General features: G+C 48.3%; 1 protein-coding gene across 2 annotated transcripts in view; it reads right to left on the reverse strand.

The window, feature by feature from the left end:
* The window catches only part of slc35f1 (solute carrier family 35 member F1), a 435718-nt gene that overhangs the window by 153657 nt on the left and 269354 nt on the right, over positions 1 to 12707 (reverse strand). The gene's annotated exons all lie outside the window — the stretch shown is intronic.

Raw genomic sequence — 12707 nt, forward strand, 5'->3', positions numbered from 1 at the left:
AGGCAGCATCTGGGCAAGGGCGTGAGCCCTGGCTGCTTGGAATGAGTGTCTTGCGGCTCCAGGGTCACGAATCGGCTGAGCCCTGCGAGGTTTTCCTCAGGTGGGGGTGGCCATGCTGCAATGGCAATGCAGGTACAGGGTGGACTAATCGATGCCCCTCTCTCCTTTCAGAGGACATCCCACAAAAATTGCTGAGAGGTTGTGGACTGGCAGAGGACCGCTCCACCTTCTAACCCTGTCCAGATACGCGCAGGAGCTGGAGAGGCACCATACGCCTAGGTTAACCGGCCGCAGTGAGGTTGGAGTGCCACAGGGAGATAGGAGTGCAATGCACTGAGGTCAGAATGTCTGTCATTGCAACCATTTCACTGTAGTCTCTATATTGATGTGAACCTCGAACCTGGAATCCCCATTAATAATGGAAGGATGAGGGCTCCCTGATCCTGGTGCCAGGCTTGCATAGTAACAGTGTAATGACTTCAACTAATTACATGTCTTTGTTTTTCCTTTCAGGCTCACCAGAAGACCCTCAAGGCCAGGAGCCTGAAGGCCCGCCGCTCACATCAGAGGACACAGATGACAGAAACGCACCAGCGTCACACCCTCTCAGCCAGGCAGGCACCAGTGCAGATACCAGCAGCTCGGTGAGCATTAGATTGGTGGATAGTATCTCGGTGCACAGCGGTGAGGGCACTTCACTCACACTTGAGGTGCAGGTGGAAGCAGAGACAGTCCAGGGTGCCGGCAATCGGAGGACTGCTGGGGACCAAGAACATGCTCAGTCGGTGGCTGATGATGAGCCTCTGGAGTCGTCCCTGAGGCAGCAGATGCTGGAAGTCCAGCAGGGTCTGCGGGAGGATCTAGCGGAGATACATGAGGGAATGCGTGCCGTGGTCTCCGTGATGGAGGAGCCCATGAAGAGCATGAGCAATGCAATGACCCTCATGGCCGAGTGCACTACCTCCTCCATGGAGAGATTGGCAATTGTCATGGAGAGGCTGCCCCAGGAACTCAAGCAGGGCTCCCTGGGGATGCGCTCGGACCTGCAAGCCCTCACACCGGCATTGATCTCAGGTGGTCACTGTCAGTGTGGGAGATGGATTGGGCACCCAGTATCCCAGCTAGGTGACCATCCATCAATGGTGAGCAGGGAGGTCCAAAGCGACCTCACGTCGGCGCACGAGCTGCTTGTTGTCTCTATGGGCTCCTCTCAGGGTGCTCCGGATAATGGCAGCAGCTCCCCTGCCCCTCTGCCAGTGACCATGGCATCTGATGAGGCTGCGGCGACTGGGGAGATGCCAGCCGTGCCACTGGCCGCTCCCTCCCAGATGGGGCCAAAACAGGCTCCATGGGCCAGAGGACGCTTGCCAAGGTCATCAAGGCCACCAGGACAGCAGAGTGAGCAGGCTGTCTCCAATGTTGGTGCCAGCGAGGGGGGAGCACCTAGACGTAGCACCCGCAAACGAAAACTTAAAACAACTTAAGCACAACATGGGCTTATCACTGGTGATAGTTTTTCCCCCCCCACTTTTAAGTTATTTATAAGTAGGTGTGATGGAGAACACCTTTCCATTTAATTTGTTTTATGCATGCAGGGACCACACCATTAAATGTGTTTGTGATCAACAAGCCTCTGGGTGCTTCATTAGTTCTGCAGGCGAGCGGTAACCTATGATGTTATGAGTCACTTGTTTGTCATTGAACTTTACTGAAATGGCACATAGTGCATGCTTTGACAAAGCAAATGTTGCTCTCAGGTATCAAGTATGGAGCCTGCAGCCCTGCCATGTGGTGGTGGTTCATCTGTGGTGGGCTAGCTGAAGGAGCGTTGGATCAAAGCCTCCCAGGTGTCCCTGCCTCCTTGGAGGTTGCCCAGGTCAGTGTCTATCCCCTCAGCGTTCTCCTGAGTGTACTTGTCCTTGGACTCACTACTGGACTCATCATCTGCTGCCAGGGCAGCTACATCAACATCTTCTTCCTCCACTGCGTCCCCCATTTCCAGCGCCAGCTTGTGGAGAGTGCAGCATGCAACCACTATCAGTGACACACAATCTGGGGGGTACTGGAGTGCGCCACCTGAACCGTCCAGGCATTGGAAGCGCATCCTGAGAAGACCGCTGGTTCTTTCTGCCGCAGTCTGGTAGGAGGCATGGCTCCTATTGTACCGCTGCTGGGCCTCTGTTCTTGGATGGTGGAGAGGCGTCATGAGCCACCTTTTGAGGGGATAGCTCTTGTCGCCCAGCAGCCATCCATCCAGCCGGGCTGGAGCACTGAAGAGCCTCGGCACTTGGGAGTGTCTCAGGATGTAAGCGTCATGGTAGCTGCCTGGGTACCTTGCACAGACTTTCAGAGTCAGCATCCTATGGTCACACAATGTGCACTTCGTGGAGTGGAATCCCTTCCTGTTGACAAAGGCACCAGGTTCACATGTGTGCAGTCGATGGCACTCTGGACACAGGGAACCCAGCAATCGCGGCAAAGCCTCTGGCTCGCTCTGCCTGGCTGACCTCGTCCGTGCGGTAGTGAATGAAAGTCAATGCACGCCTGAACAGAGAGTCTGTCACCAGCTTGACACAAATGTGGCAGCTGATTGGGAGACTCCACAAAGATCCCCCACCGACCCCTGGAATGAGCTGGAGGCATAGAAGTTGAGGGCCACTGTGACCTTCAGTGCCACTGGCATGGGGTGTCCATCCACACAGTTGGAGCTTATCTCAGGGCCGATCATCTGACAGATGGAGGTCACGGCCTCCCTTGAGAGGTGGCACCTCCCTCGGCATTGCACCTCAATCATATTGAAATAGCTGCATCGCCACCTTTAAACCCTGGCAGCAGGATAGTGGCTTCTTCTGTGGCCCCTTCCACCTTGGGCTTCCTGTTGGCCCTGCGCCCCTTGTGCCTGCGCCTCTCCTCCCATAGGTCGCTCCCCTGGAGGCTGAATAGGGACACCTGGCCTCCTCCCCCTTCTGGCCCTCTCTTCTTCCTCAGAGGAGGTGCCTCCAGCAGAGACCACAATCCCCATTCCCAGGGTAAGGGAAGGTTGTCTGATACCTGGAGTGCCCCAAGTGTTATGACTTCTCCGGAGTCCTGAACTGAAGTCTGTTATTTCTGTCAAAGCAGCTCTGAAGCGAAATGAAGTTGTTCTGTTCACAAAAGCAAGCAGCAGTAAATTATAATCTGAAGTACAAACAACTCGCATTAGCAAGCCTACTCACCCCTCTTATCCCGCCCGTGGATGAGGTTTTTGAAAATGTGACCTGGCCGTAGTGCACCTGCAACGCCCTGAAAATCGCACGGGCTGCCCAAAATCAAAGACAATCGGTGCCTCAAGGGCCTTAACTGGCCCGTTAATTAATGGCAGGTGCGTGTCCATCCTCATAGCGCCCGCCTACCAAAATATCGAGGTGTGTGGTGACGTCGGGCCACAGGCCCGATGTCATCACGCGTCACATTAGGTTCTGGCGCAGCGGCACCTGCACGCCGAATGTAAAATTCTGGCCATGACGTGTCTCTCTCCCTCTCTCTCTTTTGGAACAATTTTTTTTATTCATTCACGGGATGTGGGCTTCGCTGGCTGGGCCAACATTTATTGCCCATCCCTAGTTGCTCTTGAGAAGGTGGTGAGCTGCCTTCTTGAACCGCTGCAGTCCATGTGGTGTAGGTACACCCACAGTGCTTAGGAAGGGACTTCCAGGACAGACCTGAGGATTGGGAGCAGTTTAGAATTCAGCAAAGGGGGACCAAGGAATTGATTAAGAAGGGGAAATAGGGTACGAGAGTAAGCTTGTGGGGAACATAAAAACTGACTGTAAGTTTCTATAGGTATGTGAAGAGAAAAAGATTGGTGAAGACAAATGTAGGTCTGTTACAGTCAGAAACAGGGGAATTTATAATGGGGAACAAAGAAATGGCTGACCAACTAAATACATACTTAGGTTCTGTGTTCACAAAGGAGGACACTAATAACATACCAGAAATGTTGGGGAACACAGGGTTTAGTGAGAGGGAGGAACTGAAAGAAATCAGTATTAGTAGGGAAATGGTGTTGGGGAAATTGATGGGATTGAAGGCCGATAAATCCCCGGGGTCTGATAATCTACATCCCAGGGTACTTAAGGAAGTGGCCCTAGAAATAGTGGATGCATAGATCCGAGATTCTATAGACTCTGGAACAGTTCCTACAGATTGGAGGGTAGCTAATGTAACCCCACTATTTAAAAAGGGAGGCAGAGAGAAAACAGGGAATTATAGACCAGTCAGCCTGACGTCGGTAGTGGGGAAAATTCTAGAGTCCATTATAAAAGATTTAATAGCTGAGGACGTGGAAAACAGTGGCAGAATCAGACAGAGTCAGCATGGATTTAGGAAAGGGAAATCATGCTTGACAAATCTACTGGAATTTTTCGAGGATGTAACTAGTAGAGTTGTTGAGGGGGAGCCAGTGGATGTGGTTTATTTGGACTTTCAGAAGGCTTTCGACAAAATCCCACATAAGAGATTGGCATGTAAAATTAAAGCGCTTGGGATTGCGGGTAGTGTATTGAGATGGATAGAAAACTGGTTGGCAGACAGGAAACAAAGAGTAGGAATAAACGGGTCTTTTTCTGAATGGCAGGCAGTGACTCATGGGGTTCTGCAGAGATCGGTGCTGGGACCCCAGCTATTCACAATATATTTTAATGATTTAGATGATGGACCTAAATATAATATCTCCAAATTTGCAGATTACACAAAGCTGGGTGGGAGGGTGAGCTGTGAGGAGGATACAGAGATGCTTCAGTGTGGTTTGGACAAGCTGAGTGAGTGGGCAAATGCATGGCAGATGCAGTATAATGTGGATAAATGTGAGGTTATCCATTTTGGTAGCAAAAACAGGAAGGCAGGTTATTATCTCAATGGCTATAAATTGAGAGAGGGGAATGTGCAACGAGACCTGGGTGTCCTTGTACACCAGTTGCTGAAGGTAAGCATGCAGATGCAGCAGGCAGTAAAGAAGGCAAATGGTATGTTGGCCTTCATAGCCAGAGGATTCGAGTACAGGAACAGGGATGTCTTGCTGCAATTATACAGGGCCTTGGTGAGATCACACCTGGAATATTGTGTGCAGTTTTGGTCTCCTTATCTGAGGAAGGATGTGCTTGCTATAGAGGGAGTGCAGTGAAGGTTTACCCGACTGATTCCTGGGATGGCGGGACTGACATATGAGGAGAGATTGAGTCGATTAGGATTATATTCGCTGGAGTTCAGAAGAATGAAGGGGGATCTCATAGAAACCTATAAAATTCTAACAGGACTATGCAGGGTAGATGCAGGAAGGATGTTCCCGATGGTGGGGGAGTCCAGAACCAGGGGTCACAGTCTGAGGATATGGGGTAGACCATTTAGGACTGAGATGAGGAGAAATTTCTTCACCCAGAGACGGTGAGCCTGTGGAATTCCTTACCACAGAAAGTAGTTGAGACCAAAACATTGCATGTTTTCAAGAAGGAGTTAGATATAGCTCTTGGGGTGAAAGGGATCAAAGGGTATGGGGAGAAAGTGGGAGCAGGCTATTGAGTTCGATGATCAGCCATGATCATAATAAATGGCGGAGCAGGCTCGAAGGGCCGAATGGCCTACTCCTGCTCCCAGTTTCTATGTTTTCTATTTTGAGCCAGCAAAAGTGAAGGAATGATGATATATTTCCAAGTCAGGATTGGGAGTGGCTTGGAGGGGAACTTCCAGGTGGTGGTGTTCCCATCTATCTGCTGCCCTTGTCCTTTTAGGTGGTAGTGATTGTGGGTTTGGAAGGTCCTGTCTCAGGAGCCTTGGTGAATTCTTGCAGTGCATCTTGTTGATGGTACACACTGCTGCTACTGTGCGTCGGTGGTGCAGGGAGTGAATGTTTGTGGATGTGGTGCCAATCAAGCAGACTGCTTTGTCCTGAACAGTGTCCAGCTTCTTGAGTGTTGTGGAAGCTGCACTCATCCAGGCAGTGGGGAGTATTCCATCACGCTCCTGACTTGTGCCTTGTAGATGGTCGACAGGCTTTGGGGAGTCAGGAGGTGAGTTACTCGACGCAGGATTCCTAGCCTCTGACCTGCTCTTGTAGCCATAGTATTTATATGGCTAGTCCAGTTCAGTTTCTGGTTTTACTGGTTCCGAAGCCAACATTTCTAGAAATCTCCCAGCAAACCAAGATCTCGTAATAATAATTGCAACATCTTCTACATCTGACCACATCCACAAAACCAGCTAATCCAAATCGGTTGCAACATTTAAACATCTGAACCTCAGGGACAATCAAAGGACACAACTGTATATTATTTTAACCATTTTTTATTGGACTCTAACTTCCCTTATCTCTAATATCTGTGTGTTTGTGAGTGTGTGTGTGTGTGTGAGTGTCTATGTGTGTGTGTGTGTGTGTGTGAATGTGCGTGTTTGTGTTGGTGTCTCTGTGTGTGTTGTGTGTGTGTGTGTGTGTGTGTGTGTGTGAGAGAGAGCGTGTGTGTGTCTGTGTGTGTTTGTGTGAGTTTCTGTGTGTGTGTGTGTGCGTGTGCATGTGTGTGTGTGTCTGTGCGTATGTTTGTGTGTATGTGTGATTGTATGTTTGTGTGTGTGATTGTATGTTTGTGTGTGTATTTTTGTGTGTGTGTGTGTCTTTGTGTGCCCAAATGACTGCATGGAGGTCCGCATGCTTGATGTCACGTTTTTATTATTTTTTTCTTGGGTTTAGTGGTTAATAAATTTGCTCCTTCTTTAACTCAAGAAAACTTTGTTCGATTGGCTCTTTATTGATCACAGCTTAAATAATTAAATATATTTGGATTTGGAAAAGGCATATCCTTGTGATAAAGAACATTATACCTTTGTTGTGCCCAAACGAGGAGGTTGAATATAGAGAGAGGGGAGCCAGTTCTCTCCTTCTCACCTGGTCATACCAAGGTACACCAGCTGATGGGGTGCTAATCAAGGTGGCTACTGTGTCTTGGATGGATGTCGAGCTTCTTGGGTGTTGTTGAAGCTGCACTCACCCAGGCAATTGGAGAGTAATCCATCACACTCCTAACTTGTAACTTGTTGATGTTGAAGAGGCTTTGGGGAGTCAGGAGGTGAGTTACTCGCCAGAGAATTCCCAGCCTCTGACCTATTCTTGTAACCATAGTATTTATAAGGCTGGTCCAGTTAATTTTCTGGTCAGTGGTAACTCACAGGATGTAGCTGGTGGATTATTCATGAAGGCAATGCCATTAAATGTCAAAGGAGATAATTAGATTCTCTCTTGTGGGAGATGGTCATTGCCTGGCACTTGTGTGGCTCGAAAATTATTTTCCACTTATCAGCCCAAGCCTGAATGCTGCCCAAGTCTTGCTGCATGTGGACACGGACTGCTTCACTATCTGAGAATGCTACAGAACATTGTGCAATCATCATCAAGCATCCCCACCTCTGAACTTATATTGGAGGAAAGGTCATGCAAATGTCAACTAATATACAATCAATAACTATATAATTAGTCAAAGGCACATTGGCACTCTGCACACTAACAAGAATCTTTTCTCAACTGCATTTTTTGTATTCCTTCACAGGATGTGGGCATCACTGGCAAGGCCAGCATTTATTACCTATTCTAAATTGCCTTTGAGAAGGTGGTGGTGAGCCTCCTTCTTGAATTGCTGTAGTCCATCCGGTGTAGGTGCACCCACAGTGCTGTTGGGGAGGAAGTTCCAACTTTTTGACCCAGCGATGATGAAGAAACAGAGATATAGTTCAAGTCAGGCTGTTCTATTACTTGGAGGGGTACTTGTAGTTGATGGTGTTCCAAGGGGCCTGCTGCCCTCGTCCATCTAGGTGGCAGAGGTCACAGATTTGGAAAGTGCTATCAAAGGAGCTAAGGCGAGATGCTGCAGTGTATCTTGTAGAGAGTACAGACTGCAGCACATTGTGTGGGTGTTGGAGGTAGTGAATATTTAAGGTGGTAGTTGAGGTGCTGATCAAGTCGGCTGCTTTGTCCTGGATAGTGTCAAGCTTCTTGAGCGTTCTTGGAACTACATTCATCCAGGCAAATAGAGAGTATTCCGTCATATTCCTGACATAAACCTTGTAGATGGTAGAAAGGCTTTGGGCAGCCATGATGTGAGTCATTCCCCACAAAATACCCAGCCTCTGATCTGCTCTTCTAGTCACAGTATTTATGTGGCTGTTGCAGTTAAGTTTCTGGTCAATAGTAAATCAAAGGACATTGATGGATTTAGTGATGGTAATAGTTTTGAATGCGACAGGCAATTTATGTGGCACAAATGTTACGTGCCATTTATCAGCCCAAGTTTGGATGTTGTCCAGGTCTTGCTACATGCAGGCATGATTGCTTCATTATCTGAGGAATCGTGAATGGAACTGAAGACTACAATCATTGGCACACATTTCCCTTTCTGACCTTACAATGGCAACACATAACTTTCAACTGACACAAGGAATAACATGAAAAAATACCATCTCTTTCCAACAACACATTGGATTAGTACAATTGAGAGCAATGTCCGTTTCTGTCAATCTTGTTTTGAGATACTCAAATTCAATCTCTGGCATTTTAAACTACATCATCTCTGTAATGTCATACATTTGTTCATTTATTACAATCCTACTCCTACACCACTGTTGTGCAAAATACAAGGAATGAATTCACTTCCTTACAACTAAGTATTTAAGACGGATATGTGCACATCAATCTAGTTTTTACAGGTCTACTAATTTGTTGACATGTGACACATGCCTCGTGTAAAATTAGAATCTCATGTCCATAGCTGCTTTGAACACCTGAGGGTGATAATCTTCTGAATCTGTCAATTATAATAATTAATTCCCAACATTTCTCCTACTTTTTCTCGCTGGATGGTTACTGACTTAATCCCAGCTTTAACAATAATAGGGGAGCCTATTATTAAAATTATAGCTTGTAGGTCACAGGAATTGACCATTTATCCCCTTGGGCAGAATTTTGCCCTTGGCGTCCAGGATCGGCGGGGGTGGGCAGGGGCTCTGTCACATGAGCAGGGCCATGTTTTCAATTGAAATTCTGGCCCTTGAATCTGTTCTACCATTCAATGGGCAAAATTTTCTGCCTGTCGGGCGGGCTGATTGGGAGCGGGCGTGGGGCCGATCGCCGCCCACAATTGGGTGCGCGCCGCCATTTTACGTGGGCAGGCCAATTAAGGACCGCCCAGCATGACGCATGGCCGGTAGCGCTCAGCGCTACCTATGTGGGAGGAGGGAGGAGGGAGAGTCGGGGCCTGTGCTCTTTCGCGCGCATGCGTGTGAAAGAGTGCAGAGATCTCACTGAGGCATGGAGCTGCCTCAGGGAGATTAAGTTCAAATTGAAAGTTTTAAATAAAGATTAAAATTATTTAGCCATGTCCCCTCATGTGACAGTGTCATAAACCTTGTAGATGGTAGAAAGACTCTGGGTCTTTGTCACATGAGCCGGACATGTTTATGAATTGTGTGAAAAACGTTTATTTAATAAAACCTTCAGGAAACCTCATCCATGGGGGAAACCTCATCCCACCCGTGGATGAGGTTTCCGCAAAACGCGAAGGCCCCTTGGGCTCTTCGCCTGCCCGCCAATCTTAAGGTTGGACGGGCAGCCCTGTTTATTATCTAAATTAGTTTCCTAATGGCCTTAACAGGTCTTTGACAGTTCGGCGGGGGCGCAGCCAACTCCGATGTGCAAAAGATTGGAAAGACATGCAGTGACATCGGGACGCACGCCCGGCGTCACCGTGCGTCACTTTATGCATTGGAGTGCCGGGCTCGCCCCCCACACACCAACCTGAAAATTCTGGTCAATGCGGTCATGACTGCTTTGTGATCTAACTCCATATACCCACTTTTGTCCCATAATCCATTAATACCTTTGGTTAACAAAAAGCTACCAATCTCAATTTTAAAATTAACAATTGATTTAGCATCAATTGCTATTTGCAGAAAGGAGCTCCAAACTTCTACTACTCCTTTAGTGTGTGGAAGAGATTCGTAATTACACTCCTGAAGGATCTGGCTCCAATTTTCAGATTATGCCCCTTGGTTCTAGATTCCCCACCAGCAGAAATAGTCTCTCTTTAATGCGCTATCCAATCCCCTTAATATCCTGAAAAGGTCAATCAAATCACTCTATAACTTCTAAATTCCAGGAAATCTAAACCTAGTTTACAGAATACTTCCTTGTTCTTCAACCCTTGGAGGCATTGATGACGCTATACCTGGGGATTTTCACACCCATTTTGGGACCCCAATGTTAGGACCAAATGGGGGTCCTGAGCCTGCACTTGCCAGCAATGAGACCAGTAGCACAATCTTCCACAATATAAACAGTTTCATTAAAGGAGATCACAGCAGCATTGTAAAACAGACTTTATGGGCAGGATTCTTTGGATGATGGGGTTCCCTGCCTCGCCACCAAAAAAGTTGGAGTGCATGCCCTGCATCCACAGAGCATTAATTAGCTGGAGATAGGACTTCCGCTCCTCACTTGGGAGGAAGCCCCACCTCAGAACTGCTGGCCATTCTGATTGCCTGACAGCTATTTAGACCCAGCAGCGCCACCAAGAGCAGTGACCACAGCTGGGACTACAGGAAGTTTCCGGATTCTAAGTGCCGGGAGGCCAGGACAAAGATAAGTCCAGGGGTATCGTGGCAAGCATAGGAGGGGAGGCCCTGGGAAGTGGGGAAGAGCAAGGGGATGAGGATCATGTTGGAAAGGCCAGTGGGGAGGGGACAGCCAGGGGCCCTACCTTGGGGGTGGGGGGGCACCCAATTGGGAAAGGGGGCCAGTGACAGAGGCGCACCCCTTTTCCCACTCACAGCTCAAGCAGGCTAACATGCTGCACATTCCCTCCCCATTCCTGACCTATTTCTGCTAGCCTCAAAATGTGGCCAGTTGGGAAGCTAATAGCCACTAATTGTCCACTTAAGGGCCTCAATTTGGGTGAGGGCAGGCTTAGTAAAACTTCTGGCAGGTTGGGGGCAGGTAGGTGGGTGGCGGCAAAGCCACCCAGAGAATTTTATGGGTTTCCTATGCCTGCCAATCCACCAACTGGGGCCTGTAAAATGCTGCCCTATGTTACTAAGCCAATCCAATTAAACAGCAGAACTGAAAGTCAGGATAAGTTGACCTTTGGCTGGTACAGTGGAAAAAAGCACAGCTGTAGGAAACAAAACAATATCTTCTGCTAGAACTGGTTTGTCTGGGTGTGGGGCACATCACATATGCCAGTCTATACTGCAGAGTAACAGCAGGTGCCCTAGTTGTAAGTGGCACAGATCTATATCTGACTCTTCACTGACAAGGACCCTATGAAGACAGTTCCTTACCACTGCTGCGAGATAGATGTGACAATGCTTGTAAATATGACTGGTGACAACTTGGCAAGTGTGCTCAATCAGGTTGTGCTGGCTGATGGTCACCCTGGCATGCAGTACCACATAATTCAGGCCATACTGCGGATGGGGTGATTCTGAAGCACAATCCAACTCTGTGGTCATTCATGCAACAGTGCTGCTATCTAGTCTACAGTTCCAGTTTCCTTTGGGAACAGGAGTCCCTACTTGCATTAATCATTTCTTAAAATGAATTCTGGGAACCTCTGACTGCAGGTGTGGGTGAGCAGGTTCTGCCGAGTAGGCATAGGGTACTTTTTGTGCAGCCTTGCCTGCCTGGCATCCCTTTACTCATTTTTCTTTCCTTCCAAGGGTATCACATAGAGGGCTTCGCATTGGGAAACCCATTTGGCACTGTTAACGATGCTGGGGGAATAAGAGCTACACCAATCAGCTCAAAAGCTCATAAAAAACTGAGGGCCAACAAGAAAAGAACCGTGCAAAAATGGCACTGAATGAGTCTTACAGCAACAAAACTGGACTTCCATTAGAGAAATGAAATTTGCATCTGATGATGAGCTAGCATGGTGACCAGGAAATTATGGGTAGAACATTAAGTTCGGGGGGCGGGTGCATGCCCGGCACAGCCGAGCATAAAATCACATGTGATGACGTTGGGCAAGTGTCCTGATGTCATTGCGCAGACTCGTGATATTCCATTCGGCAGGCGCTTGCCGGAGTTGGCTGCACGCCCACCGACATTTAAAAGGCCCATTAAGCCCGTTAAGAAGCTAATTAAATTCAATTTTACACTGCCCGTCCAACCTAATGGTTGGCGGGCAGGTGAAAAGGCCAAGCGGCCTTTACATTTTTTAGGAAACCACATTCATGAGTGGGATGGAGCTTCCTAAAGCAAATAAACATCAAATAAAAATTTTATTTTTGGATTATAAACATGTCCCAGCTCATGTGACAGAGTCAGGTGAGGGGACATGTCTTATGACAATTTTATTTCCTTTATTTTTTTTCAAACAGCCCTTCATCTCCCTGAGAAAGCTCCGTGCCTCAGGGAGATTGAAACGCTCTTTCACGCGCATGCACAAAGTTCACGCTCGGCCCGTTCGCCCTCCTACCCCCCGCCTGCACAGGCAGCGCTCAGCGTTGCCGCTTCCGTTCCATGCTGGGCGGACTTTAATCGGCCCACCAGTGGGAAATCGCAGTGCGGAGTCGATTGCGGGTGGCAGTCGGCTTCCTGACCGCCCCCGCCGAGCACCCCCCACCAAGGGCAAAATCTGGCCCATGTGAAAGGCACAATTACACAACTTCTGTTATTATATTATGAAGCTCCC

Source organism: Cetorhinus maximus, chromosome 5 (assembly GCF_964194155.1).
Source record: "Cetorhinus maximus chromosome 5, sCetMax3.hap1.1, whole genome shotgun sequence".
Lineage (NCBI taxonomy): Eukaryota > Metazoa > Chordata > Chondrichthyes > Lamniformes > Cetorhinidae > Cetorhinus > Cetorhinus maximus.